Below are 27,862 nucleotides of genomic sequence, written 5' to 3'. Positions count from 1 at the left end.
TAAATGCAATGCTTTCAGAACCATCAGGTGGTGAGGCTCAACGAGAAAGTAGCCATCTATAGGTACAATACAAGGGGAGTTGTACAGGCACCCCTATGTTCACCTGCAGTAGCCACCCAACGTGGACTAGGCAGCAATGTCTCTGGAAGGAGAAAAACACCATCAGACAAGGAGTCCCTTCTTGCATTTTGCACAGGTATGAAGGTGTCTTAATTCTGCATTATCATAAAAACAAAGGAAGAATAAGGCTTCCCGGATTTATGTCTAAGACTATTAGCTTATTGTTTCCACTAACTAGTGGATAAGGTGTACCAATAAACAGTGGTCTTTGTTCTTTCTTAGCAGTAAAACAAAATATTCAGAGCAGTCCCATACAGATATTACATTTCATAAACAATCATGGCAACTTATTAAAAAAAGACAATCCATTACTGTTGGTACTATGAACTAAATAAAAAGCAGTGTGTGGAGACATTAAAGATTAAAACCTCAAACTCTCAAGGAATTAGAAGGCAGAATGGTGATCCCTGAGAGTGGATAGCAAAGAAAGAGGCTAGGGGGGCACAAAGCATGTGTTTTCCTACTCACCCTCAGGAGTTTGTGTGTGTGTGTATGCCTCTTAGTAGTTTGCAAGTCCCAGAGATAAGCTAAAGCCAGGACATTTTAGAATCTACTGCTATTATTGTGTCATTGTTTTTTGTTTGACAGTCACAGCAGTTTCCTATCTCTTTGTAAATTAGTAGTTAGCACCTGAAAAACTCTTGAACACTGAGTGTCTGTATGATTCTGGAGAGACAGGAACAAGACTGTCATTGACAGACTCTGGTTCTTAATTCATTCCTGGGAGCTGATGGATTCCTGTGGTTATGGATAGGAGAGGTTAGCATTAAAGTTATGGCAGCCACTGTGTGTGTCAGAGCCCACCTTGTGCCTCTGTGCTGCCGGTTTTCAGTCTAGCCTGTAATCATTTGGCACTTTAATCACAGCACACATGAGTTCCTCTCACTTTGGAATCCTTTCAATTTATCTAAGGGTGCTCGGTGCTACGGATGCACATGTGCTTCTCGGTCTCACACGGCTTCAGTTTTATCTCTGGTACTTTGAGACACATTTTATATGTGAGCACAAAAGGGATCAGAGCAGCCCTGCAAGTGAAGCACAAAATTCAGTGGTTCACACATACCTCAAGCACATTGCTGCTCGGAGGTCTTGGCAGCCAGCCGGCTCCTTCCACGGCAGTCCCACGTCATGCAGCTGCCTTCACTCCTGACATCTGCCATTCAGGACTTGTCTTATCTCACTTGTGTGAGCTTGGCCAGCCACTGCAGAGTCTTAGCCAAGAGTGCTGCTTGAGAAAAGGCATTCATGATAATAGGATATTCATGCAGGAATAAATGAAATTCTTTTACCAGACCTTCATCATTAAACAAGGTCTATGCAAACATGACATTTCATGGCCTGTAACAAAGTAGATGAATGAGCATTCTGGTTTGTGGTCAGTAGCCTAAAGTAGTGTTGGAAAGCTCAATCAGTTCACTGGATGGTTTTGTAAAATATTCCCTTATTGATTTACTTACAAAAAAAAAAAAGGAGAGTTTCTTTTCCACTTCCATCCCTTTAACCCTTGCCACTTTCTCTGTAATGATGAGCATTTTATACATATATATAAAATATATAATTTCTTTCTTCCTACATATAGAATAAATTATTCTTGTATGTTTGTACTTCCTAAAGGACATTTTTACATATTTTAGGACACTTCTGCAGTTAAGACTCCTGAACCATATAGAATTTATTGCCAGAGACCTGTAAATGATCAGTCGGTACTCACTCGACTGCGTCTAGAACGCAAGGTGTTTGTAATTTCTTGCTTCAGCCATTGCATTATTTGAAATTTTTGTAGCCCACATCAGTCAAACAAAACTCTGTACCCATACAGTTTGAAATTAAAAGGGGAACTGTATTTAAGGCTGCCATTATTTTATCTGATTGGGATAAACCATGGAAACTTCTTATCTCCATATATCAACGTTCTCCAGTATACTGATAACATTATACAGCCACAACAAACTGGCAAGTTAGCAGTAAAGGAGAAGACTGACAGTTTATATCAGCCCACAACATTTTGGTTCATTAGAGGATCCTTGACTACACAGTCCTGAGTGATGGATTTTGAAGAATCATTTTGTCCATCTGCTTATCACCTTTTTTTAAGGTGTTCATTGAGGGGAAAATAGATTTCGGTGACCTGGAAGATTATAAGCAGAGTTCTCAGCTATCACTTTACTAATAGCACAGGGAAAGTACTTATCTCCTAGGCTATTCCAGGCTATCCCAGGCAGGTGAATTGTGATTACAGTTCACACACTTCCATGACATTATTAACAGTGATGTCTCTGTATCTAGAGGGCCTCAGTCTTTCCTATGTGAAGTGATCTAACCCGATGAAGTGTCAACCCATGATCTTCCCTACCCTCCACATCCATCTTGTCTGGAAGAGTGTCAGGGTTACCTGTACTTCATGTGAGAATCCCAAAAGCAGTTTCCTATTACCTCTTTCACTACAAAAAATTCTAACATCACATGGTCAGACATTGATTATTTGCTACTCCAAGTGCTTGATGCCTGTGCATGAAGCCCAGTATAGCATACAGGATAAAAAGTAAGATGCCTAGTAGATATCTAAAATCTACTTTACTGCCAGCTTTCAGTGTCACAGGTTGTAATTTAGTTGTAATAAGGACTAGGAAATACCTTGTTGCCAAAATCAAGTTTGATTTGTTCATTCATTTTATAGCAGTGCTTATCTTTTGGAACGAGCGGCACAGCACTGCAAACTGAAAAGCCAGCAAAGATCTCTAGCTTCAAAGCCAGTTAATGAAGGAAGAAAAGCATGGTTTAGAAAGGAACTTTGTCTGGATAAAGTCTAGGAAAATTTGTAACCTTCCAGATCTATCATCCTCTTTAATGTTTAGCTTATCTTCTGACTTGATTACAAATGGATCCATTATCTACAGGTTTTAGCTCCCAGACTGACTGTCAGGGATTGCAGTTTTGGTTTGCAGACATTGAGGCAAAAGGTATATTAGTAATTTTGTCTTTCAAAGTGTGTGCTTTATCAGAAACATAGTTTGATTGACTGATTTCAATACCATCATCACATAAACTCATGAAAATAAGATTCCCAAGATTTCACTTCATGTCCCTGGAGTTCTTCAGTAGGCTCTCAGTGGCCCAAAATCCAAGTCTGATTTTCATAAATTACAGTAAAATGAAGATCATTTAATTCCAATAAGATTATAAAAGACGTGTTTCTGAATCCAGCATCCATCTGACAGCCATCCTTGACTATAAATCTCAGGTATGCAACAGGTACTAAGAGCATTCGTGCACTACTGGTCTCGCCTTGGAAGGAGAAATGAACAAGTCATTTTGTAGACCTAGATAGGAAGCTTTCATTCCTCATGAAAGCTCACCAATTAACACTGTCCAATCTTCAAATGGTACAAGAAAATTCTTCCAGACACTTGGTTAAATGGCTCTTTCCTTTTAGCTGTACTTAAACTTTATTTATGGAATAAGACCTCAAAAGGTAACCAATCCCTAGCCACACTAGATCAACACAGATGTTGAAATGCTGGCATATCATTCAACAACTGCAACATTAAATATATTACATTCCATATGTATAGAAAAGGACAATCACACAGACCTCTTTTGTAAAATGCTTTGAGGACAACTTTGCACGAGTATCAGGTATTATGCTTTTAGTAATAGATAACCTGTATAACAGGTAACCATATGAAACAGAATAAATTATTCTTTTTGTTAGACCACCTCATTGAAAAGCTTGACAAACCACATGTTGATGACACACCGATGTTTTAGTTGTTGCCCAGTAATGCTCACCCTAAGTCTTAAGGACTTTTCAGTTTCCCGTGCTCTCACAATGAGCAGGTGCATAAGATGCCAGGAGAGAGCATGGTCAGAACAGCTGGCCTGAACTAGCCAGAGGGATATTCCATACCACAGAACACCAAACTCAGTATATAAACTGCAGGGAGTTGGCAGGAGGGGCTGATCACTGCTCTGGGACTGGCTGGGTATCAGTCACCAGGCAGTGAGAAATTGTACTGTGCATAATTTTTTTTTTCTTGGGGTTTATTCCTCTCTTTTTGTTATCTCCCTTTTCATTACTATTATTACTAGTATTACTAGTATTATTTTTGTTGTTATTATCATTATTATCTGTGTTAGTATTATTTATATATATATAGTTTTATTTAAATATTTAAGCTGTTCTTAACTCACGGATTTTACCTTTTCCCAATTCTCCTCCCCATCCCACTGTGAGGTAGGGGACTGAGCAAACAGCTGTGCAGTGCTTGATTGCCAGCTGGAGTTAAGCCATGACACCACATTTTATTATTATGATTATAAGAAATACATACTTTTACTGCAAAAATAATTTTGTGATATTAACCGTCTCAAAAAGCACAGGGTTGTTTAAATTATCTAATCATCTTGTCATACTTTCCAAACTGAAGCATTAGTAGCTTGATCAAGGGTCTCAATGCAGCTGAGACCTTCAGCCTTGATTTAATCTGACTCCCTGCTGACATTGAATGGAAACACATAAATCTTATTAGGCTTACAGTGATTTCCTTCAATCATTAATTTAATAATGTAGGTTGGTTTCTTCTGGTGTGCCAAAAACTGTAAAGTTCCAAAAGCTAAGTACCTTTCTATTAAGTAAACAGAAAGTCAGTCTGAAGGAGTATATATAAAAGTACAGTATACAACACCAAGACTGGAACTTGAAGCATCATTTGCAAAAATCTGAACCTATTATGAATTTCACTTCTTGAAGGGAAATACTTGTGCCTTGGCAATAAAATCCTGTTATCATATCTGGAAAGATATGCATTTTTTATTGTCTGTGCCAAGTTAGGTTAGTATTAAAATATAGTCTAACCTACACAGTTGTGTGCACCATTAGAACAGGCACACAAATGTTTCATACTCATCTACAATGTCGGAAATAGCAGAAGAAGGTGTGCATTCAGTGATCCCAATCCACTCTGCTATAGTGTGGGACAGGTTTTCCTTCTGCTCAATGCCTCTGTAACTTAGAAGGTCATGTAAAGACACAAGATGCTTGCTTGACTGGAGCTGAAATTTCTTATGGAAAACCAAAGCCAATCTTACAAATGCAGACGTGAGGAGATAGAAAAATTGTTTTATATCTTTTCCCCTTTAACCTCAGAAGAGAGTTGCCATGTGTGTATCTGCGACTGCTATACCAGGTGACAAAAGAGACTGATGCCTTTCTGCTGCTTGGTCTGTTACTATAAATGATTCTGTATTTGAACTTTTAACTGGAACAGTTAAAGTTAACCTAAAAATCCTTACAATTAATTATTAGAGGACTTATTTAATCCTCAGGTGAGCTTCATAAGCCCCACTGAAATCAGATGAAGTGGTATGTGCGTGTCCCAGAGGGAAGCTGTATCCTTAGCTAAATACTGCTTTTATTTTCCAGAAGAGCAGACCTACTGACAGCCAGAAGGAACAAATTCTTCACAGTTCATGACCTCTGAAAAACTGTCTGATAGATTTACCATTAAAACTTCTGACCTATTTGAATGGATGCTTTAGCAGAAGTTTTATCAAATCTGACATAAACGCCCTGAGCAGTTTTCTTCATCATGAGTTGCTGGAGCCACTGTGGATCTAAGTGGGTGAATCCTATGATGTCTAGTTAGGTTAGAAGATTGCTTCCATATTCTGGCTGCATCAAAATTACCATGGCCAGCAGGTCAAGGAAGGTGTTATTGCCCCTCTATTCTGCTCCTCTGAGACCCCACCTGGAATATTGCATCCAACTCTGGGGTGCTACACACAGGAAAGACGTGGACCTGTTGGATTCACAAAAATTGTTAGAGGGATGCAGCATGGCTCCTATGAGTAAAGTCTGACAGAGTTTGGGTTGTTCAGCCTGAGGATGAGGAGATTCCAGAGAGACCTCATTGCAGCCCGTCAATATTTACAGGGGGCACATAAGAAGGATGGGTGCAGACACTTCAGTAGGGCCTGCAGCAATAGAAGAAGGGATAATGGTTTTAAGCTAAAGGAGCATTGATGCAGACTAGATATCAGGAAAAACTTTATATTGTGAGGGAGGTGAAATGGTGGAACAAGTTGCCCAGAGAGGCAGATTTATCCTAAACTTTTCCTATAAAATATCTTAGAAGATACATTTATTGCAAACATATGTAAAAACAGGCCTGCATAAAACACGAGAATACATATTTGTGAGTGCTGAAATCTTGAATTCAATATAGAGTTCATTAGATACATTCAAAATGACCACATATATTAAATTGGAACACAATTTATAAAACCTTGCACACAGTTAAGTGTATATAAAAGTATGATTGCATTGTCAAAATGAGGGCACAATGTTATTGATGACCAGTTATTGTCATCAATTACTGTTATTTTCAGTGGCATTTTTAGTGAAGAGAAGGGGCACATATTGCAGAAGCTACCTACAAGTGTGGGTAGAACCTGATGAAAAATGTTAGATAAAAATATAAATAGAGTTTTTTAAAAGCCAAAAGATTTTTGAAATTTTTATTTTGGAAAGGTCAGAATTATTTCTTTGCTTTCTATGCTTTCAAAATAGAAGAATTTCATAGTAGATTAAAATGAAGAAGAAAGGGTTAAAACTCTTAAATAGCCCACAACCAAATGATATTTTATTTTATATTAAGATTATTTTTTGTCTGATATGAAAATGAAGCAGCATGGGATTTCCTTTCATTTTGCAGAAATCCTCTCTTATCATGCCAAATTTATTTTGACTTGAACTGGCTTAATTTTTTCAATGTTGATGGTTCAATGACTGTATATAATCATAAGAGTAGGTCATATCACAACATTAGCATTACAAGACAACTGTAAGTGGGTAGTAAATTTCATATCTTTGAGAGTCTAAAGATTAAGGAACTACATATTCTTCATTCTTTTTTCTACTGAGTGTTTTCCTTGGACCACAGATATTTGCTTTTTGTCTTATTTGCTGTTTTACAACATAAGTGAGAAATAAGTAGCTCAGACACTTCTTCAGAACATTACCGGTTTTAAAATATATATGTATTAGTTTTCATGATGTGCTAAGCCCACTGCCATCATCCAGAAATAGTTGAATACTATTCCAAGATGCTCAAAATCTAACAGCCAAAAAGACAGAGAGAAGGATGGGAAAAAGAAAGGCTGCTTTAAAAGGAAAATTGGTGGACATATTAAAAGTGAAAATATAAATTGCCTTATCTAAAGACCCTCACTTTACATATGGATGTCAGAACATCTACTGTCAGTGAAAAGGTATCGCTGAACATGTAGGCATAAAAGAATCCAAGATGTTACACAGGCAAAACTGCCTTCAAGTTGGAACAAAGGAAAATAAGAATAATCTCACTCTTGTGCTGTGAGGACTATGCAAGTTGCACTGTTAGAGAGCTACAGCCAGATTCAGGCCCACAGCTCCTCTGGCACAATTTGACAGACTGAGGAAGAAAAGTAGCGAGTGAAATGGGAGCTGTGCTTGTGAGCATGAGCGATGCAGTGCCTCAGTGATTCACACGTACACCATGTGCGCGCACACACACGCAGAGCATGAAAGTCCCTGGCCAGATCCAACTGCAGCAGCCATGTGCATGCCTCAGTCACGGCACCATTTTATTCCCAAGGCATTTCACAAACTGTGCCCATCAGATCTGTGTGGGTAGTACATGTGGAGGAGGTTCTTTTTCTTCCTAGTTATTGGTATGGCAACAGTTAGTTATGTCTCGGTTGCATTCAGAAAATGATAGAAATTCTTTGGCTGGATCACAAACAGGCAAAAAAATGTGACAAATGTTAAAAAGTGTTTTTATCAGATCATTTTTAATTGGATAATAGCCTACTGCATTATGGCAGGGAACTGGTTTTTTTCCCCAAATGTGTTTAACTGCTTGCTGAATGGTGTCACCCCTGTGATAGAAAAAGACATGTCAACCATGTACTGTCTTTGAGTTTCTATTGATAGATTAGGTTTACTCCATACAGATAGTTTTTAAGATTCACAGAAAAAAAAAATTAGATAACTTTTCTGCTTTGAACTTTGGCACCTCTTGGAAACCATGGAAGAGAGCATCCAAGCAGAGTGAAACCTGAGCTTCAGCTTCCTCCCCTCCTCACATAGTGCTAATGAATTGAAGCCGATCCAAACGTTCTAATGTTATAAGAAACTGAGCATTTTTTTTAGGCCAGAAGTAGCATAAAAATCCTCACAGAATCCTAGCAGATATATAGTTTAGGAATAAAGTCTCATAAAGGACTGTGTTGTACATCTTGCTTTCTGCAGATTCAATTTTCTGGAATGCCTCTTCTCAAGAAGTCTCTTGACCATCCCAGTCTGAGATAACAACTTGAAATACGTGACTATAGTCAACCCTGACGGAGCTGAAACAAAACATCCATGAACTCTGTGGAGGGCTGGGTCCAGGTACAAATGCTATCACTGGGAGACACTATGCTAATTATTGCCCAGACATGCCCTGATAGCCACAGTGCTGTAAACTGCAAAGCTCATGCGAGGCTACCTTCCCTCGACCATCAGGGCATTTATCTACTTCCATCTTATAACACTTTGGGAAAGCTGACTCTTTTCCAGTGATTACATCCTGAATCTTGGGATATATCCAAAATGCATGGGCATGTATGTGTGTATAAGACATTTAATCTTAGTCCCACAAGCTGTTCCAAAAATCCTTCCTTAAGAGCAAGTTCTATCTGCAAGGAATCATCTTGCTTTCTGATTCATTCTGTGAAGCACAGATTGACTAATCAAACTGTAGATTTTTATTACATGATTAAGGAAGCAGTCCCTTGTTATTTATGCCTAATAACACCCATTTTAGATGACACAGTAAAGTCTACCTTCAGAATGAATTAGGAAAGAATGAGGAAAATACCACATATCTTCTGCAATGAAAATTCTTGTTCTGATACAAGCTGTTTATAGTATTATACATCTTTTTAATTATATGGCCTTCAGAAACAAACACAGATTTATTTTCTTCTCCAATACCATCCAGCACTCCACAGCACTGGTTAAATTCCAGGCTTACTGATACTGTTTCTAGCATCACTTCTGCACTGCAAAATATATCTGTTAGATGTTATTTCCTAGACAAAATGGTGCTGATCTGCTACAACCACAGTCAAAATCATAAACTATGACATAATTAGTTGAATGCACAAGTTTTGCTGATTAATCTTCCCAAAATATGTGAGATGGATGTATTATTTTTAGAGAATCACTTTTCAGCATATCTAGATACTCAAAACATCAGAGATTAAAACTCAAGTGAAGAATAATCCCGTATTTCTGGAAGCCAGAGAGTGAAGTCTAGATAGCAGTGATCAGGACTAGCAAAATCTGTGTTTAGAGAATCCTTTACTTCCTACAGAACTCTTGATCACCTCTAGTTATAATAGTAAATCAACTGGCCCTCTGCAGTGTTCTTCAGGCATGGTTTACAATTCTTTTCTTGAGTAAAACATTGCTTGTAATAGACAACAAAGGGTGCTTGTGAAGGGTGTGTAGTGAACAAAAGTTATTTCCTAAGCAAAGTGGAAATCAAGAGAGAGGTCATTTCTCAGATATGATTTTTCAGATTGTTAGATCCTTGATTACACATACTAACAAATACAATTTCATAAAACAAGAAGACAATACCAGACGATATGATAATGAGCATCAATCATGCAGGATGGTGTTAGTTTGGTAACAAAAAGGGTTGGTAAGGTCTTTACATCCTTCTCACATGGAAAAATTGTCCCCATTTCTCACAGACCTTAGTGACAGACCTGAGGAAGGTTTCTGAAGTGATTGTAAACCAGGTATTTTCTGAAGAACTTGTCTGTGTAACCCAGACAAAGGAAAATCTAAAACAGCTTCCCATGTGTAGTGTTGCTTGTAAGGGTACTCTGAGGAGCACAAACTCTGAGGTACAGCACAGCTGATAATGACATCGTTTTCTCCTGAGCTATTTCAAAACAGCTTAGGAGATCAGTCAGGTAACTGTAACTGACATACATATGTTTGTAAAGTATTCCTCTGTTATTCCTATCAAAAACCTTCACTGATTGGTCTCCTGCAGAACTGGTTGAGAAACAAAATTTTCTTCCATGGTATATTAGTTTCTACTTCAAAACAGGATGAAAAAAACAGAGTATCAAAAAAAAAAAAAAAAAAAACCTAGGATGAAAAACTATAAAAACTTTCAAAATGAAAACGTCAAAGTGAAACATTACCACACCTCTGATTGGAATAAATGTCCCTGAGCAACTTGACCTGTTTTTTTGTTTGTTTGTTTTTAATTCAAGCAATTATTTGGAACAGAAAAGTATCTTTGTTTCAAACTGTCACTTTGAAATGTGGAGGGTTTTGTTTTGATTACCCAAATTGTAATATAAAAAAATATGCATTGAAATTGACGTTTTCTCACAGAAAGTTCTTATTTCAGCAAAGCCACATTTTCCAAGAGGAAAATTTTTCAACCTGCTTTACTTGCTTGCCAAAAAATATGAAGCTGTCTAAAATCAGCATCTTACTAAATTTTTTCCAACATGAAAGCTGCTGCAATTTTTCAGTTGAAACTTTTAAAATGTTCTGTTGATGGAGAAAATTTGGCCATAAAACAGAACAGTGCTTATTACAGCACCAATGCACGGAAGTCAGTCCGCACACTTCATGGCTATCACATGTTCAATTACAGTGGCAAATTCTAAGCATGGGTCAAACGCAAATAAACCCAAGCATTTAAATTCCTGCTTCTTTAAACATTCCAGATGTAGGGGTTTTCCATTTACTTCACCTCAGTCAGCCGAGTTCAGTGCGGTGGGATAATTAATTCCCTCAAGTGTTCTGCAAATATTTCAGTCCAGATATAGCTTTACCTCTTTGTGAAAGTGGATATACTTTCTAACAAAGGTATAAGAATAAAGTGATCTAAATCCAGTTGACAGATTAGGATCAATACAAAATCTTATCAAAAAGTCTGCACAAAAGCAGAATATAAATAACATGCTTTAGAAATGTTTGTTGTTACTACAAAATGCAATGCTACCTAAGCAAGATTGTTATATAGTCTTATTTGCAATAATTTTCTGGGCACTAGTTGTAATCAAGCAGAACTAGATGCTTTGGTATACCTCAATGTTTTGATATGCACACTGATAATTTTACAGATGTTAGTTTTCAGTAAAGTGATGAAGATCTACTCTCAAAAAAATAGGTCTATTCAAGGATCTGAAAGTAGTTACGTCGAAATTACAAACAGCATCATTCTTCCAATTTTACAGTTTTGTTTGTTCTTAGTACTTTAGCTCCATATAAATGACTGACCAATACTGTCACAAAGGACTTAATTTTAAAAACTAGGCTAGTATTGGAAAATTTACATTCTGAATTAAACATTTCAGTAGTTACTTAGGTACACTGAGATTCATTATCCTCCTTTGTATGAAGTGTATTCCACCACTACTCAGAAGCATGTGAATATCTTAATATGCACATACACACATTTACAAACAATTCTACCACTATGAATTCCAAATCCAGCACTTAAGACACCAGTATAGGAAAGAAATACATATTGCAAAATAAAGCTTTGACATTTCTGGATAGAAGCTCAAGTGTCTTCTACATTAAAAGGCTGCCTTTATGCCATGTTAACATACAAGGTTAAAGAAGGACTTCTCACAGTTCTTTAACATGTTTCTTGTGGTCAGAGCACAATTATATGGGCAATTCAATTATATAATCCTGGGAACACCATGAGTGATGAAGTGAGATCCTGCCTTGGAAGAGATCTTAAAACAAGAATCCTATGCAGTATAGGATATTTTGTCTCCAGGATACTGAGATTTCTCACTCTGAACCAATTCTTCCCACACAGTTACCTTAATTCTCTCTCCTGTGAAGTCACTAGGTTAACCTTTACAACATGAATAGAAGAAGAGGTGATCTTTGTTTGACAGCAATAATAAGCACAGACCCTTAATTTCAATTATGCTGAGAAAACCGTAGAAACAGTGGAATGAAGCAACCTTAGTCTAGGTAATATCAGGGTCAGTTGGTACCAAAAACATTCAATTTCTGCTTCCATAAAATTAAAAACTTTATGAGGAAAAGGCTGGAAAATTAATAGCAATGGAGTATGTAATACTAGGGGAATGCTGACTACTTTCTCAACTGGTCTAGAATTACTTAAAGAATTAGAATACATTCAATTGTACTATAGTTGGGGCAAGTTCTACATAAAGATAAAGGAGTAACTTGTCCACAGTAGTAGAGTCAGGGACAACAGAGGAGTATTAAAGTCACAGAAAGGCAGGTCTGCAGCAGCTGCTAAGAAGGAAGCATCAGAGTATGTTGGTCAGCTGTGGCTGCAATCATGAAAGGACGGGAGAATCTGGGATTAGGAACAGAAATGTTTGTGGCACCTTTTCCAGGCAGAAGCAGACACTGGCAAAACTGACACTTTATAATACTCCTTGCATTAAAAAAAGGTGCACTGACTTCAAAGCTCTCCTCTGGCATCTTCCCTTTACATGGAAGAACTGTCCAAGTCTGAATGCTTCCAGGGGATGCAATTCAGATATTTCCACATTCCTGAAGAACTTTGAGCTATTTGTGATCATGTTTTACACAAGAACAGGCTCTTAAATCTCCTTTTTGATCTTCCTCAGTCTGGGGTCACCTTGGGAATAACATTTCTCTGGCTGCCCAAAACTACAGCAGATTCACGAGGACCACTCCACCAGCCCAGAATAGGATGAATCCATAAGGCTGGGGCTCAGATTTCCTCATAATCCAAACCTCCAATTAAGACAGTTCCTTTAGGAAGAATCATGGGGATGAGTGCTGTAAAAGCTGTCTATTCCTGATTTAGCATTTTGCAGCTGTAAGGAGAAGGGAGTAGGAGTCTGTAAAAACAGGGATTAGATTGTACTAAGAGCAGATTCCTCATTGTCTTGCTCTGCTTGAAAACCTTGGGGCGACTGGACGTGAGGCCAGGGACCTGACCTTTAAGCACGATGGAATATTATATAATTATTGCTCTGTGTAAGTCCCCTGCTTCTCTCCTCCCAGCTTTTCCACAAGCTTGGCTGACTAAGGATCTACTTTGAGATTTAGTATATTTTAAAAATATTGTATTGTACCTTACACAGAAGTTGATTTACTCATTTTGACCAACACATGTTCATACTATCAATTTGCAGGTCCAAAGCTATCTTCTAGTCAGACTGCTTTTTAGGGATCACCCATTTCCAGTTGGAATATAAACTAGTTTTCAATTACTAACTAATGATTTTTTTCTATAGATATATTTTTATATCTATATATATGCAAGTAATGTTACAAAATAAATTGTTCAGACTTTTCTAGCTCTGAGCATACAACTATGTACAGCTCTGAGTATATCAAGATAGAGCCTGCCCACAGTGGATGAGAATTAAAAATGTCTACTCAAACAAAACAAGCATACAAATAACTCCAAAACTTTCAGAAAAACATTTGGAAATTAGCAAGTCAGAAAAGTAAAATTGAATTAAATTGCTGTCCCTTCCTAAAAAAAAATTATTTGAAATATCTTAAATTTTTAAATTTACATATTTAATATCCAAAGACAATAAAGAGAAATAAAAAAGAAACAACAACATATGAAATTATTATTATGAGTTATACAACATTAAAACTCAGTGCATTGTCACCTCAGTGAGTTAAGATACGGAATATTTTCTCTAAGAATAGAAAAGGACCAAATAAAGTACTCATGGTTCAGGTCTCATCATTAGTTTATCTTGATTATTAATTAAGGACACATACACCTCATAGGTCCCTAACTCATCTGAGGAGCCTACATTCCAAAGAACTGGCTCCTTGTTAAATCACTAAACAGCCTTAGGAAGCCATTGCCTTAGTTTATGGGTCCAGGTTGGAGCATAAGAAGCAAACATGCAGTGAAAATTTTTGGACCCAGTCAGACTTGCTGTTATGCAAGTTTTTATTGCAAGCCCTGGGTGAAGTCAACACCATTAAGGACAGATGGTGGTGTAAGGCAGCAGGCGGTGTTGGAAGGAGCCTATTCCTTCTGTTAGAATCTGTCCTTTGTCTCCTACTGTTATTGGCTACTTGCAGCCTCAACATGATTCAAAAACTTTGTTTCGAGCCTTTTACTGTAATTCACAACTGCATGACTTTCACAGGCATTAAAAAAAAAAAAACAAAACAACAAAAAAAACCCCAGATGAACAAACAAACAAACAAAAAAAACAACAACAAAGAAACCAACAACAAAACCAAGAAACCTCTACTACCAATCTTAAGTGGTTTCAGGATTAATGGCTACTTTGTTGACCCGCAGCCATGTCCCGCTCATGTGATCTGAACTGGGTGGCATCTGCTCTTTTCCACATTCTCCACAGATGAAGAAACATGTGTCTAGAGTACCCAGATCAGTGTATTAATCAAATGTGTTAGTGACAGCACTACCAACCTCAAGCATGTAAAATTTATGAATAGCTTCTCTCAAAAAAAAACCCTCAACTATTTTTTTCTTAATTATGTATGTGCATACTTTTATCTATCACTTTCTGAGCCTTCAGGGTGAAACTGTGCATTGTTTTCAAGTTTCTCTTTGAAAGGAGAAGGTTAGGAAGATATTGGTTTTTCTGTTTTAAGAAAAGTTGAAAATTCCAATCATTGGCTTTCAAGAATTTTGCTTCTGAGAAAAATACATGCAATGTCATTCAGACCCATGATGAAATATTAATACTTGCCATTGCTTTTGTAGCAATAGAAATTAGTGGCTGATCTCCTTATTCATCAGATCCATCGTCCCTGTGGGCTGAATAGGAACAGGATTAACATCCCTCTCTACCCCCACATTTCTCCTTAGTATTATTAGGAGTTATGCAGGCTAGGAATTGTCTAGCAGTCTGCTAAGTGTAATGACTGATACTTCTGATCCCTGCTAGGCTACAGGACTTTTCTCAAATTGTTCCTGTTTGAATTATGGCATGTTTAAAAGCAAAAACCAAACCAAGCAAACCTTCTCAAAAACTATCTAATATTTAAGTTTTGTGATGAAGAATCCACCTTGGTAAATAATTCTGATATCTAATTATCTTTTCTGAAAAAAAACCAAAACCAAAGCAAAAGAAAACCACAAAAAAACCCTGAACCCAACATGTTCATTAATTCAGGACATGTTTTACTTCAAATGCAGACAAGGTGTCTGCTGAAAAATGCTTTGCTAACATATTTATCATCCTCTCAATAACTCTTCCTTTCACTTGTTCTCAGTTTCCAATACTTCTCTTGTCTTCTGGACACATGAAATGGATACATGATTCCAGTAGAAGTTGCTTGCACCAGCACCAAAGTGATAGCGCTTCCATGGCAATGGGATTTATTTCTACTGTTAAGAGCCACACCAGAGCTTTTAGCTACACTGTCACATTGGGGGTTCATCTTCAATGTCTATAATTCCATGTAAAGAAAGGCCCTCTCCCTCTTCTCCATTCCTTCCCTCTCTCCACCCAGGATATCAAAGTAATCTCCAGGACCATTTGAATAATTTCTTTCTTTCCTTGTATGATTCTGTTACACATTACCTTTAATTTGAATTTCAAGTGGAGGTCTTCAATAACAAAATCAAGAAAACAATATCGTTCCTGTCATGAAAAAGTCCATATTTACAAAAAAATACCACTAAATAGCAAGCTTTATTTTGCCTAAACACTCATTTCGTCAACCAGTTTGCAAATGAAATTGCAACTTTGAACTTATCTTACACTGAAAGCAAAATATATGGTGAAATTCTTTAGCATAGCTCTCCATAATGACTTTGTAAATTTCTGAGACAGAAGCCATGAGGTGTTGTAACAAATGCAACTATTATCACAGTTCTCTTCAGTTTGGGTAGCAACCATTCTTGAAATTGAAAAAGAAAAGAAAGATCACGTCAGGTGTCTCGGAAGCGGAATGATGTAACATATATTAGCAGAACACCTCTATTGCACTGTAAAAACTTGTGTTTAAGCCAGCATTAACCTACTACCTATTTTAGTTGACAGTAGTCACCTCAATAGAGGGGCATAGGGCTCAACATGGTACTCTTGATAAGGTAATTAGATTATTCTGAGCTCTGTGCTTCTGTGATAGGTTTTACAAGAATAGGACCAAATACCTGATGAGACAAATAGAAGAAAACTCATTCTGTGGCACTGAACAGGACAATAGAAGAGAAGGTGTTATGGATCAGCTGTAATGAGAAGAAGAAGAAGAAGAAACTATGACAAACTATAGTTTTCTTCATCTCAGCAGGCAAACCATTTGAGAGGAGGAGGTTCTACAGATTCCAGGCAGAATAGAAACATGCTATCAATGCTATCTCTTATTTCTCTGATGAAAGTAAAATGGACAGGAATAGTTGTCAGGTAATCAGGCACTGACATGAGGATAGCTGAAAGAAGAAACTAATTCCATACTAGAATGGGCAAATTGCAAGACTTTGAGTATTACTGGAGATTCGGTGAAGAGACAGGTGGTTCACATCACTGAAGAGGACTCAGTCAACAAACAAGGAACAATTGCACTCTGTTTAGTGGCATTTTTTACATATGGCTTTCAGAGGGTGTGAAGTGAAGAGAGTTTTTTTCAGTGAGTTTTGACTGTAAACAGAGTTTAGCATGTACGAACCCAAAGATCTCTATGTAGAGCCACTTCTAAGGAATGTTGGCTTATGAATTTAAAGGCTTGGCTTAGTTGAAATATGGATGTCATATGTCTTTAATAACCAGACATCTAGCTGATCATGAAAACTTTGCACAGGCAGAACAGTCTTTTCTACGCATTTGCACCCACAATGAATGAGACACCAGTCCTGTTTGAAGTGCATATACTATTCTAATAACTAACCATAAATAAATGTGATTCTCACCTAGAGCTACAATAAATCGAAAGCAAGTTTTTGATGACATGCTTATCACAGATGAGAGTACATAAATGATTGGCACAGTAAGTTAGCCCTTCTCTAAGAACATGATTTGTTCCTATTGCTGAATCAGTCTATGTATTAAAAAAAAGAAATGAAGGCCTTTTCTATTAAAAGAACAGATTTAGTTAAAGATGATTTTTTTCAATGGGGCATTTTGAGCACAAGTGTGTATATATTAGAATAAGTGAATTGAAAACCTGTGAGGACCATGTCTTCACAACTAAATTCAAAATAGAGTGTGGCCCAAGAGATTTGAGCTAACTCACTCTGCCACAGATTAATTGAACAACCTTGAGCATTTAATATCACTCTTACCTGTTTAATGGTGCAAGAAACAAACAGATATAGATGTTTGTTCAGAGAGAAATTTCCTCTGAGAAACATCTTAACTATTGTAATTACAGCCAGAGCACAAGTAATGGCAGAATAGTCTCCCATTTTTCCTTTGCTTAAGTTGGGCTTAATTTAGAGTTCAGTGTAGGAAATGTGTTCATCCATGTAGAATCAAAGAATCATAAAATCACAGAATAATTCCAGTTGAAAGGCATCTCAGGAAGTCTATAGTCCAAACTCTCACTCAAAAAGGATTCACCTTTGAGATCAGACTGTGTTACTCAGAGCCTTATATCCAGTCAGGCCTTGGAAACCTCACAGGATGGAGACTGCACAACCTCTGTAGGCAAATGTTGCTTGTGTCCTCATGGTAAAAGAAATATTTATTAGGTAGAAACCTTTGATAAATTGCCACTGTTTTTTGTCCTCCCACCATGCACCACCATGTAGGGCCTGGCTCGGTCTTCTAGATACTTTGTAGGTACTGAGCATTGTGGGAGAGGAGGCAGCTATTAGGTCTCCCTGAAACCTTCTTTTGGAGCAGCTGAACTAGCCTTGGTTCTTTGGTCTCTCCTCACAGGCCAGGTGCTCCAGCCCCAACCAACTTGGTGGTCCTCTGCTGAAATTGCTCATGATGCCTTTCCTGTATTGGGAGGCCTAAAACTGGATGAAATATCTAGATGTTGTCTCACAAGTAAGGGAAGTAAAGTAAAGGGAATAATCAGTTCCATCTACTGCCTGTGCTCCTGTTAGCACAACCCAGGATGCTGATGGCCTTCCTTGCAAGCAGGGCATTCCACTGGCTCATCCTCAATCCTGAACCATTTGATGCTAAATCTGTTTTCATCTGTCAGCCTGGTACATCTTCTCATACACGCCAGGATGTAAATGCAAGTGTGAAAACAGGTATGCATATACAGGTTTAAAAGCACAAGTTTCCATCTTTCTGGTACTTCCAATACTGCCTCTCTCAGCAGCATTAGTAGTGCCAGTGGAAGCCCATGGGATTACACAAGGAAAATGTGAAGCAGTTTCTGCTTGTATATCTTGAGTATCTGCTATAAGACAGGGTAGAGATAGTAAATATAATCAACTGTTCTTAGGTAAGGACAGCAATGTGGCAGCAACAGGATTTCATTATTCCTTTGGCTGGCTACAGGTATCATCAGCCAAGCTAGAAGCATGTAAGCCAAACATGATTTGGTTGAATCAGTGTCCATCTTCAGTTGGATGATGGTTTTGTTAAACTTCATGGTTGACCATTTAACATCCAACTGCTCACTGTCAACCCAATCCAGTGAAAATCTAGTACAACCTTTTTTGTTCCTCTGGATTCATTCTTTAGGCATGAGTGTTCATACACCCTTTTAGCATAGTTCAAATGAACTCAGCTACCAGCTGGGCTTGAGGAATTTCTGTTCACAAGTTTAAAGATTGTATACACTTCTGAGTAGTTCAAGATGCTGACTATTGCAAAAATAATTTTAAAAAATCAGTAAGGGGAATTACAACTTCATATGAAACTCCAGTTCTCATGCCTGTCTCATCCATAGACAATGCTGTTGATGTTAACAGGAAAAATAAACAAGGAAGTAAAGATGAGAATAAGAGGAAGAGAATGTTGGGTAAAAACGAGATAAGTATTGAACTACTTCGTAAACACATGGGCCATATGGTGCAGACATAAACAGTGTGAGCTTTCTTTACCAACATTATGCAGTCTGTAACCTCCCTTTCAGATAACTCCTCTCTGCCAAATGTTTTTCGTCTTTAATACTGCAGACTCTACAGACATGCATGCTTATATATACCAGAGCTAGATTAAGCAGACAAACTTTCCTAAACTACATCCATTTTCTGTTGAGTACCAGTAACAGCTGGATTGCCTCAAAAAACAACCAACCAACCAAACAAACAAAATGCTTCTGCCACTTTAAAAACAAACTAAAACATTAACTTTTACTGAACTGTGCAATGTCTACTAAAGGTATAGATTTTTTGCATAGATTTCAATTGTAGTATAAACATTGCCAGGTCTGATGTTTGCCATGGATTGCAATTGCAGGGACACATTAAGATCTTTATCTGGTTTTACTGTACATATGGGTTTGAAAATCCATGCCCAGCTATTTGGCAGCCTATTTTTGATCTCTAGACTTTTGTGGCTAATTTGCTTTAATGGCTTTTGAAGACCCAAGGATTGCAGGAGAGTACTTTCAGAAGCAAATTGCATGCCTCTCAGTCACTATGCTGATAAATATATAGATGATGATGTTGAACTATCAAGTGTTCTTAATGTAGCAAGCACCTGGTTTTAATTCCATCATCTAATATATCATTTTGTCATTAGCCCGTCTTTTACAACTCATTTTAGCAGTATGTACATGGATACTTTGCAAAATTAATGTAATAATCTTAAAATGTTTTGGCTTTTTTTTCTATTGGCCTGCCTGCATTTTTTCCCAAGAGTTTTGCAGCAATGCAGACTTCTGCAAGGTTTTCTTTTTCAAATGGCACCTTCTGCATAAATCAGCCTATTTCTATTTCAGTCAATGAGTGTTATACCAGTTTGCACAGTACAATGGCCTGCTGCAAAAATGCAGCAGCCCCTTTTAGGACTGTCTGAGAAGTCTAATGCTCCATTTACTGTGCTAGTAAGAACGAGAGGACAGTTCTAGAGTAGTGCCATGTTATTACTGTCTCTCTACAGACAGACAGAATAGATAGATACCTTCATCCCAAGTCTGGTAGCTGTATTGGTTGAACACATTATGACAACTGGATAATAAGTCAATGTTTTCCCTGCTAGCAAACAAATTTTAGGGATCTAGTCAGGCTTTGTATAGTTCAAACCCTCATAAATCAAAGCCAATGTAGAAGTAAGGTTTTGTTAGACAGGTTCTGTACTTAAACACCTTCTGAGAGCAGCCAACAAACTTATCAGTGACTGCAATGAGGGTGAGAACAATCTGGGAATACCATTAGGATTTACACAACGGTGTTTGTGACATTTTGTCCTGTTGCCTCACTTTCATTTCAGCAGCTGCTCCATTTTGTTTCTAAGTCAACAGCATATTGTTTGAAGGATTACAATATCATCTGTTTCCAGGAAACTTTCTGAATTTTACATTACTTTTTATTCCTGCAATGTACCCAGCAGGGAACTGAAGCTGAGTAGCCCCTTCCCCCTCACAGGATATTGTGTTAACTACCAAACTGCATGTCCCTGCATGGGACTTTTTCCAGGAAACTTAGGTTCATTAATAACTTGAGGACCCTCTTCAGGTAATACAGGTCTATTTCTATATTATTTATTTTAATTTATTCTATTTACTATAGATACCTGAGCCTAGACTGCATTTCAAGTGCCAAACTTCTGATATTGCTCTTTGTGCCCATTTTTTTGAAGTTACTTACTTTATTTTCAGACTGTGAAATACTTTTAAGTGCAAGCAGCTGTATCATGTATACTGAATGCTAAGCACATCCAAACCAGGTTAACCTAAAGGGCAGGTATACTCTAAAGATATGGTGGCTCTACCCTGTTATCAGGGTTCAAGATACTAAGAATATCCAGGGACAGTTCTGCACAGTTTATGTTCTGCAATTGCTATTTTAAGACATCTTTCATTCCCTTTTTCCCCTCAAAAATGCAGACCCAAATCCCATTAATGCCCCAATTGCATCTTACATTAGTAAGATGTAAATATTATTCTCATTTCCAGCATATGGAACTTACTATTTCAGTCATTCCTTTTCATTTTTGATCAAACTCAGCAGTTGTTCAGCAAAACACTAATTGTAGTTTAAATCTCTGTTCACCTGCACAACAGTTTCTAGAAACTGTACCTAGAAACAACCTCACAAGACACTGAGAGCTGATAATAATGTAAATCCTTTTACCCTAGCAGACATTAAATGCTCACAGCCCGTAACCATGCAACCAAATAAGTGTTGTCAGTTTCTAACCACAATTCCTCGTTTGTATTTTTAGCTTTTTTTAGAAGACAGGAAAGGTGCGGTCAAAACTGACCAAACAGCATTCTGCAGAAAAGAGTTCACACATCTGCAAAATGAATCCTCAGTCAATGCATGTTTTCTCTATTCTTTCTAGCACCAGTGCTCTGGAGTAAAGAAACCATTAAAGCCAATGAAGTCTTAGTAACTTGAATTTTTTTGCTTATGAGCATGCACTGTGGTCTTATTTTATACCCAGCTCCCTCTCCTCCATGCTACCCTGGAGAGGCCACAAACTGTGGACTTTATGTCTGAGGGTAGAGATCACAGAACTTACTGCAATCAAGAAATCATACTAATTTATATATGACTTACTGTATACTGTTGTAGACAAAGCCATATTGAACATTCAGAGGTGACTCAAACTCACAATTCTGTGCAGCTCAAGTCTCACTTCTTTCTTCATAGCTTTTATTATGAGAAGTAAATCGTGCCAGAAAAGAGGAGTGCTCCCCTTGGGCATCGATCAATTATACAGTTTATGCCAGTCAAACATAACTGCTACAAATATATTTTTCACAATCTCTTGAATCTAACACTGCTTTCTGACCTCTTTTTTCTCTCAAGTCTAAACAAAATTGTGTGATCTCTTCAGTAATGCACACAGTAACTGAAATTCCCATTGCTATCATATGGTTAGGATGCATTTCTAAGAGTAGGGAAATATGCAGACAATCAGATAATACAGGAAAGTGTGCCCTGCTATAACTTTTAAATTATTATCTAATATATTAGTTTTTATCAAATCTAGCTTTATTTTATTTGGCAATATGAAGCCATGTAAACCCAGTTAATCAAACAGTTTTGCATTGTTGAAGAGCAGTGGTCAAGCTGGCTTTGCACATTAATTTCCATACCTTACTTCTGTCAGGGTGACACAAATCACATACACTTACAGAAATATGGTTTAATTCACCGTTAAAAGTGACCAAACACATAGCCACTCAGCTGAAAAGAAACTAGAACTGCATCTCTTTTCAAGCTGATTCCTGCCCTGTCATTTTACAAATCTGAATGCTGCTGTGTGACATTTCAGGAGAGCATGAGAAGAAAAGCTGAGCTGCTGAGTTTGCAAGTTACATGCAGCTAGAGAGGATTCTCTCACCGCAAAACATTCAGCTTAAGAAACAGATGCAAGATATCTCTCAGCAGTGTCAAACAAAATGGGGGAAAACCCCAAACCACCTAGAGCTGAAGGCTAACATGCAAATAAACCAAGAACATGGAATTGATGACAGACAAGCTAGATTTATCTGCTCTGTACATGATACCACCCAACTCTCACCCTGCCTTTCCCTCTCTCCCTGTCAGACACATGCCAAGTGGAAGGGATAGTAGTGGTCTTCAGGGCATTAGCTGTACCAGTTATTTAGTCCAGTGGAAAGACTGACCCAAAAACCCATCCCCTTTTTGTTTGGAAGCCCAGAATTCTGTGACTCCAGTGCAAGATAATTCCTTTATTGCCCATTTTTCCTAGTACAGGATATCCAGGCTTCACTCAGCCTTCTTTCTCTTGCTTTTCTCAGATCTGCTGACTGACACAACTGGCATTCAAATGTTAGGCTTTTGTTAGCACTGACAAACAGATTTGGTGCTGGTGATGGGTCCTAAGGTCCAATCTGGAGCCCAGGGCAGGAGCACCCCCCTGAACAGTGGGGTGTCCTGGCATCCCACCTTGCATGGCAGCCCCACAGTGCTCAGCCCCAGGCAGCAGCAGGTACACAGCTACCTCTGTCCTGAGCCTGCCAGTGGCATGCAATCTCAGAAACCATTTTACAACTCATTGCATCTTCAATTGCTATGTGTGGGCATAAAAGATACAATGGAAAAACTTACTCATGAGAAGCTATCAAGTAATTTTTTCCCTCCATAGCCAGTGATTGCTGTGGTAAACAAAATGAGCTGGTAACCTTTACTCCTTGCTTTTGATATCAATATTCCATATGACTTTTTTCTTTTTGAAACAGTGTTTATGACTTGCTTGTGATTCACTGCAAACCTGTGCCAGTTTACATCAGAATAGGTGTACTGACTTCAGGGATGATTTTTGCAGTTTGCATTTATGTTTAGATTTATTTTATTTAAACTACGTTGATGCCTGCCTATTCTTTGCAGCTAGATATAAGCAGATTATTGCATGGACTCTGTTTACAAAACAAATATATTCTCAGTGATAATCTAGGTCAATTTTAATCCAACTAATTTCTGGATAGAGCGTCTGATTGAACCACAGTATCTATGAAATAAAAAACAGTCTGTAAGAGCTGAACAAAAAATCCACTGTCTCCTTTGATAAATTATTCTAATAGTGCATCAAGCTTGCTTAACATGTATCTCTGTATCTTGGATTAGTTTTGCCCTCTTAGGGAAAACTAGTGGAACCAGTCCAGCAGAGTGCAGAAGATGATGGCCGGAGCAATTCAAGTGCCTTCTGAAAGGAGGGTTGTAGGAGGCTGTGGTTGTATAATCTGTATGTTTCTCAGTTGTATAATCTGTGTGTTTCTCAGTAACTTGAAACTGCAGCAGATTCAAGAAGCTTCCTTTTAGTAAGTGGATAACATCTGCCAGGATCTTCTATATATAAGAAGTGGTTATATGTGATATGACATAGGTGTCTCTAGTGCTGCAGATGACAACAGGGTAAGCCAAAATTACTGTATGCACACAGTAGAAGCAAGAAGAGCTCCGAGTGGGTGGCTATGGGAAGATGTAAAATGAAGTTACATATGCCTATGCATTCTAACATGCTTTTGGTGTCATATACCCTTGCAGTAGGTATTCATGATACCGCTCCATGCTTTCATCTGTGTGGCAGTCAGAACCATGCAAATCTACGCTGATTTAGCAACATGCAAACTTTATCACCATGACACATGCGGCGCCTCTCGAATCACTGTCTGTGTAGGCATCCTGAAATTTACATTCCCATGAACTCGCAGCATACTGATATCCCTGAGAAGTAAAAAAGTGCTGATTTAATTCTCTCTCTCATGATTTCATTAAAAGAAACATGGGGAAGTAAAATGGAGGAAGCTCTTCCGCTTTCCACTATACCTCAAGTGAAATCTGCTTGCGGTCATGTTACAAGTGACTTCAGTTGTGCAGTTCCTGCACATCCATCTGCAGGGCAGCAATAGCCAACAGCAGCCAACTTACCTGTTGTAACAACCTCAAGACAGGATCTGACCCTGATTTGGGAACCTAAATACATGAGCAGGACCTTGCTTATCTTCACAATAGCTAAAAATGGTACTTCTAAACACCTTAAAATTGTTTCCTCTCAGCCTTCCTTCTGCCTTTCCCTAGACTCTGATACAAATACAAGAGAAAGTTTATTAATTTATTGAAAACAGAAAATCAAACCTAAGAACTATACACACAAGCAATGTTTTTTTCATTTAAATCACCAGAATATGTTTCACTAGAAAGCAAACATAATGCAAACAACTGGAACAAGACTGCAGATTAAATCCATGTCAAATGTTGATGTCCTCAGTGTTCATATCCTAATGCATTGACCACACCTAGCATAACATTTATGCAGATAATTTATTAGACTATGATTTAATTTAAAGCATCTCTAAAGAGACTGGAACGAGAAACCAGATATCAAAAACCCCAGAGCTTTTAAGCATCATTAACAGTACCAGAATATATCCATATTGTTCCAAACACACTGACAAACTCCTATCACATATAAACAAGCTGTTATGAACTTCTGACTTCAACACTATCTGCAAAAAATCCTCCCTGTTTAAAACCTAGAGGAAGAAGCATGCAGTGTAAACAAAGATGATGTTTGAGTATCAATATTTAATGAAAATGTAAAACCTGCCAAGCCAAGTCTCAGATCAATGTATTTTTTTTTTCCCAGCTAAAAAGGAGTTGCTATTCAGGTTCTGAGTCACAACTCTCAGATCTCAACCTTGTTCATTTTGGCTTCGTGAACAGACAGAGAAAATTGCTTTTAAGTTCTCTTCCGCTATCGAAATAGGGAAAAAAGGGAGTAGAATTGGTACTTCCTAGTGGCTTTAAACACAAATATATTGAAATTAATTTTTAGTACATAATTCATTCCGAAAGGAAATGAAAGTGGAGAAAGTGAAAAGTTTGATAACTGAAGAGATGGAGATTCTGACAGGGTAAAAAACATGAACATTAAGTGTAATAGAACTTTAAAACTTCAAGTGACCCTTTGTGTCCCTATACTTTGGCTTCTTTCTTCATTTCTTTTATCTTTGTGCCTCTTTCAACTTCAAAATTCTGTAATGTTGTTTTGTACTTCACTCATTGTCAGCCAAGCATCTTTCTTTGATTTCAAGCCCTATTTAAAACTCAATACCTCACTGCACCTTTACTACTCTACCCAGTTTTTGTTCACGCCTTCCTCTTCCTGAAATTATTCCACAATCTGTGCTTCTCAAATCTCACCTTTGGAAGATCTCCATGTTTGGAACCATGCTCGGGGTTTTTTGCTTTTTTTTTTATTTTTTGCAAAGCATGGAAGAACAAACCAGTTACTCAACTGTCTGGGTGCTTGAGAGTTTTTGTGGAAGCATTCTGCTACTCACAGCATATTCCTGAGATAAGTTGCTGGGTCAATAAAGGGGGAGGGGAAGTCAACTGGTGCACATTTTTGCAGGTAAAATATCCATTCATCAGACCAGCTAGTGACCTTTTTTCCCACTCCTCCATTGTTTTCCAACATCTGTTTCAGGATGAGCAAATTGACGGCAGCTACCCTGAGGTCTTATCAAAATCTTTGCACAGGCTATAAAAGAGATGTAATTTGCTCCTTCCACATCCTTGTCTGTCTTCTACAACCATGTAAGGGAGAGCAAGACTGCCTCTTTCTCATCTTCCTTCCTCCTACCCATATTAAGTATTTTTGCAACACAGCTGAGATAATACCTACAATATGTTGCCAGAAATTAAATACTGTTTTAGTACTCCACAAAGCATACTTAGAACTATTCTGTTTTCAATCATTGCACCAAATCTAGTCAGAACACAAAAGTACATAGAATAAGTGAAACAATGACACCATATACGGTGGTGGGAACTTAGCAACAAATTAAACTTGAAGAGAAAAAAGAGGCAACTCTGCAGTACTTTGAACTTGGCAGAGTAGCAATACAAAAGGTCAGTGACAAATAATTTCTGCCTAGACTAAATCTCCATTTTTAGGAATGTTATCCTAAACTTGAAAGAGAAATGCCAGTTGAAGTGAAATGAGAGTTTCCCCAAGAATCTCACTTAACATACTAGAAAGAATTCCAATCAAGATTTGAAAGTTTACACTCAAGCCCTTAAAGTTTACACTCTGATAATACTATGACAAAATATAGTGTGAAAGACATACAAATAACATAAAGGAAACTAAAGCTTAAAACTGATTAATATATTAATATGAAAGAAATAATAAATATTCAGTAAAAGTAAGACAACCCAAAGCAAACATAGCAAGTCAGACAGTCAAGGTATTACCAAGGGCCTTCACCAAGCTTTCTGTCCTTATTACCCTACCTTAAAATATATTTTTATGTCATGTAAGGCACAATAGAAGGCACCATGAAGTTTTCCAGTTATGCTGTATAACAATAGTTTTTCCTTATCTCTGACTCTTAAATAAATTTTTTCTACTTTGCAGTACAATGCATATTGAAAAAAAATGTGGTTTACAGTGCAAAGCACCATGTGTGAGGATTTACAGATCAAAATATGATTTATGTCACAGAAGCTAAGACTTTGACACACGGAACACAAACAAAAAGTTTTAATAAAGTCATCTATAGTTTAAAACTGTAAAAATTTGTGTGTTCTGATCCAGCTGAAATCCACAAGGCTGTATGTATGCAGTCTGGTTCATTATCTAGCTTAAGGTTAGGAAGAGCAGTTCATTTACTAACTTTTAATTGAAAATATGTATATGATCATTTTTATTCTGCTATGACAGAAGATTTGTGTTACATCACTGGTGATGATTGATGGCAATTCTCAAATAGCAGCCTCCTGCCTAGATAAAGATTATGATCAGGTTTTCTACAGGGCTTACCACATGACACCCCTTGCATTCCTTCCAAACCTCCTATGCTTCTCACCATCATCCGGTTCTTAAGGAGCAGCTAAATGTGTTACTACACTCTGTAAGCTGCAAAGGCTCTAAACCATGTCAAAACCTAAAATCTTGACTGATTTGTCTACTCAGAAAGCTGGGAGCTGTAGCACAAACAGAGCACAGAGGGCCTCTGGCATTTTAAGCAGTGTTGATTAGGTCTGGTCTAAGTAGATAACAGTGTTGAAAATGCTGGCAGCTTTGTTTACCCCAAGGCTCTAAATGCTGCCAACACCTGAGGACCAAAACAATTGTTAGCAGCACTTAGGACCAGTTT

At 37.7% G+C, this 27,862-nt stretch overlaps 1 long non-coding RNA gene across 1 annotated transcript; it reads right to left on the bottom strand.

Annotated features, from left to right (window-relative positions):
- LOC138104670 (uncharacterized) lies at positions 1-27,673 on the bottom strand. Its single transcript, XR_011148209.1, has 3 exons — positions 27,526-27,673; positions 1,184-1,345; positions 1-142 (listed from the first exon to the last, which is right to left on the bottom strand). It is a non-coding gene; the product is annotated as an uncharacterized lncRNA (long non-coding RNA).
- Between the last annotated feature and the right edge of the window lie 189 nt (positions 27,674-27,862).

The sequence above is a fragment of the Aphelocoma coerulescens genome, chromosome 1A, assembly GCF_041296385.1.
Source record: "Aphelocoma coerulescens isolate FSJ_1873_10779 chromosome 1A, UR_Acoe_1.0, whole genome shotgun sequence".
Lineage (NCBI taxonomy): Eukaryota > Metazoa > Chordata > Aves > Passeriformes > Corvidae > Aphelocoma > Aphelocoma coerulescens.
Note: the sequence above shows the minus strand (reverse complement) of the source record. Positions and strands in the feature narration are given on the sequence as shown.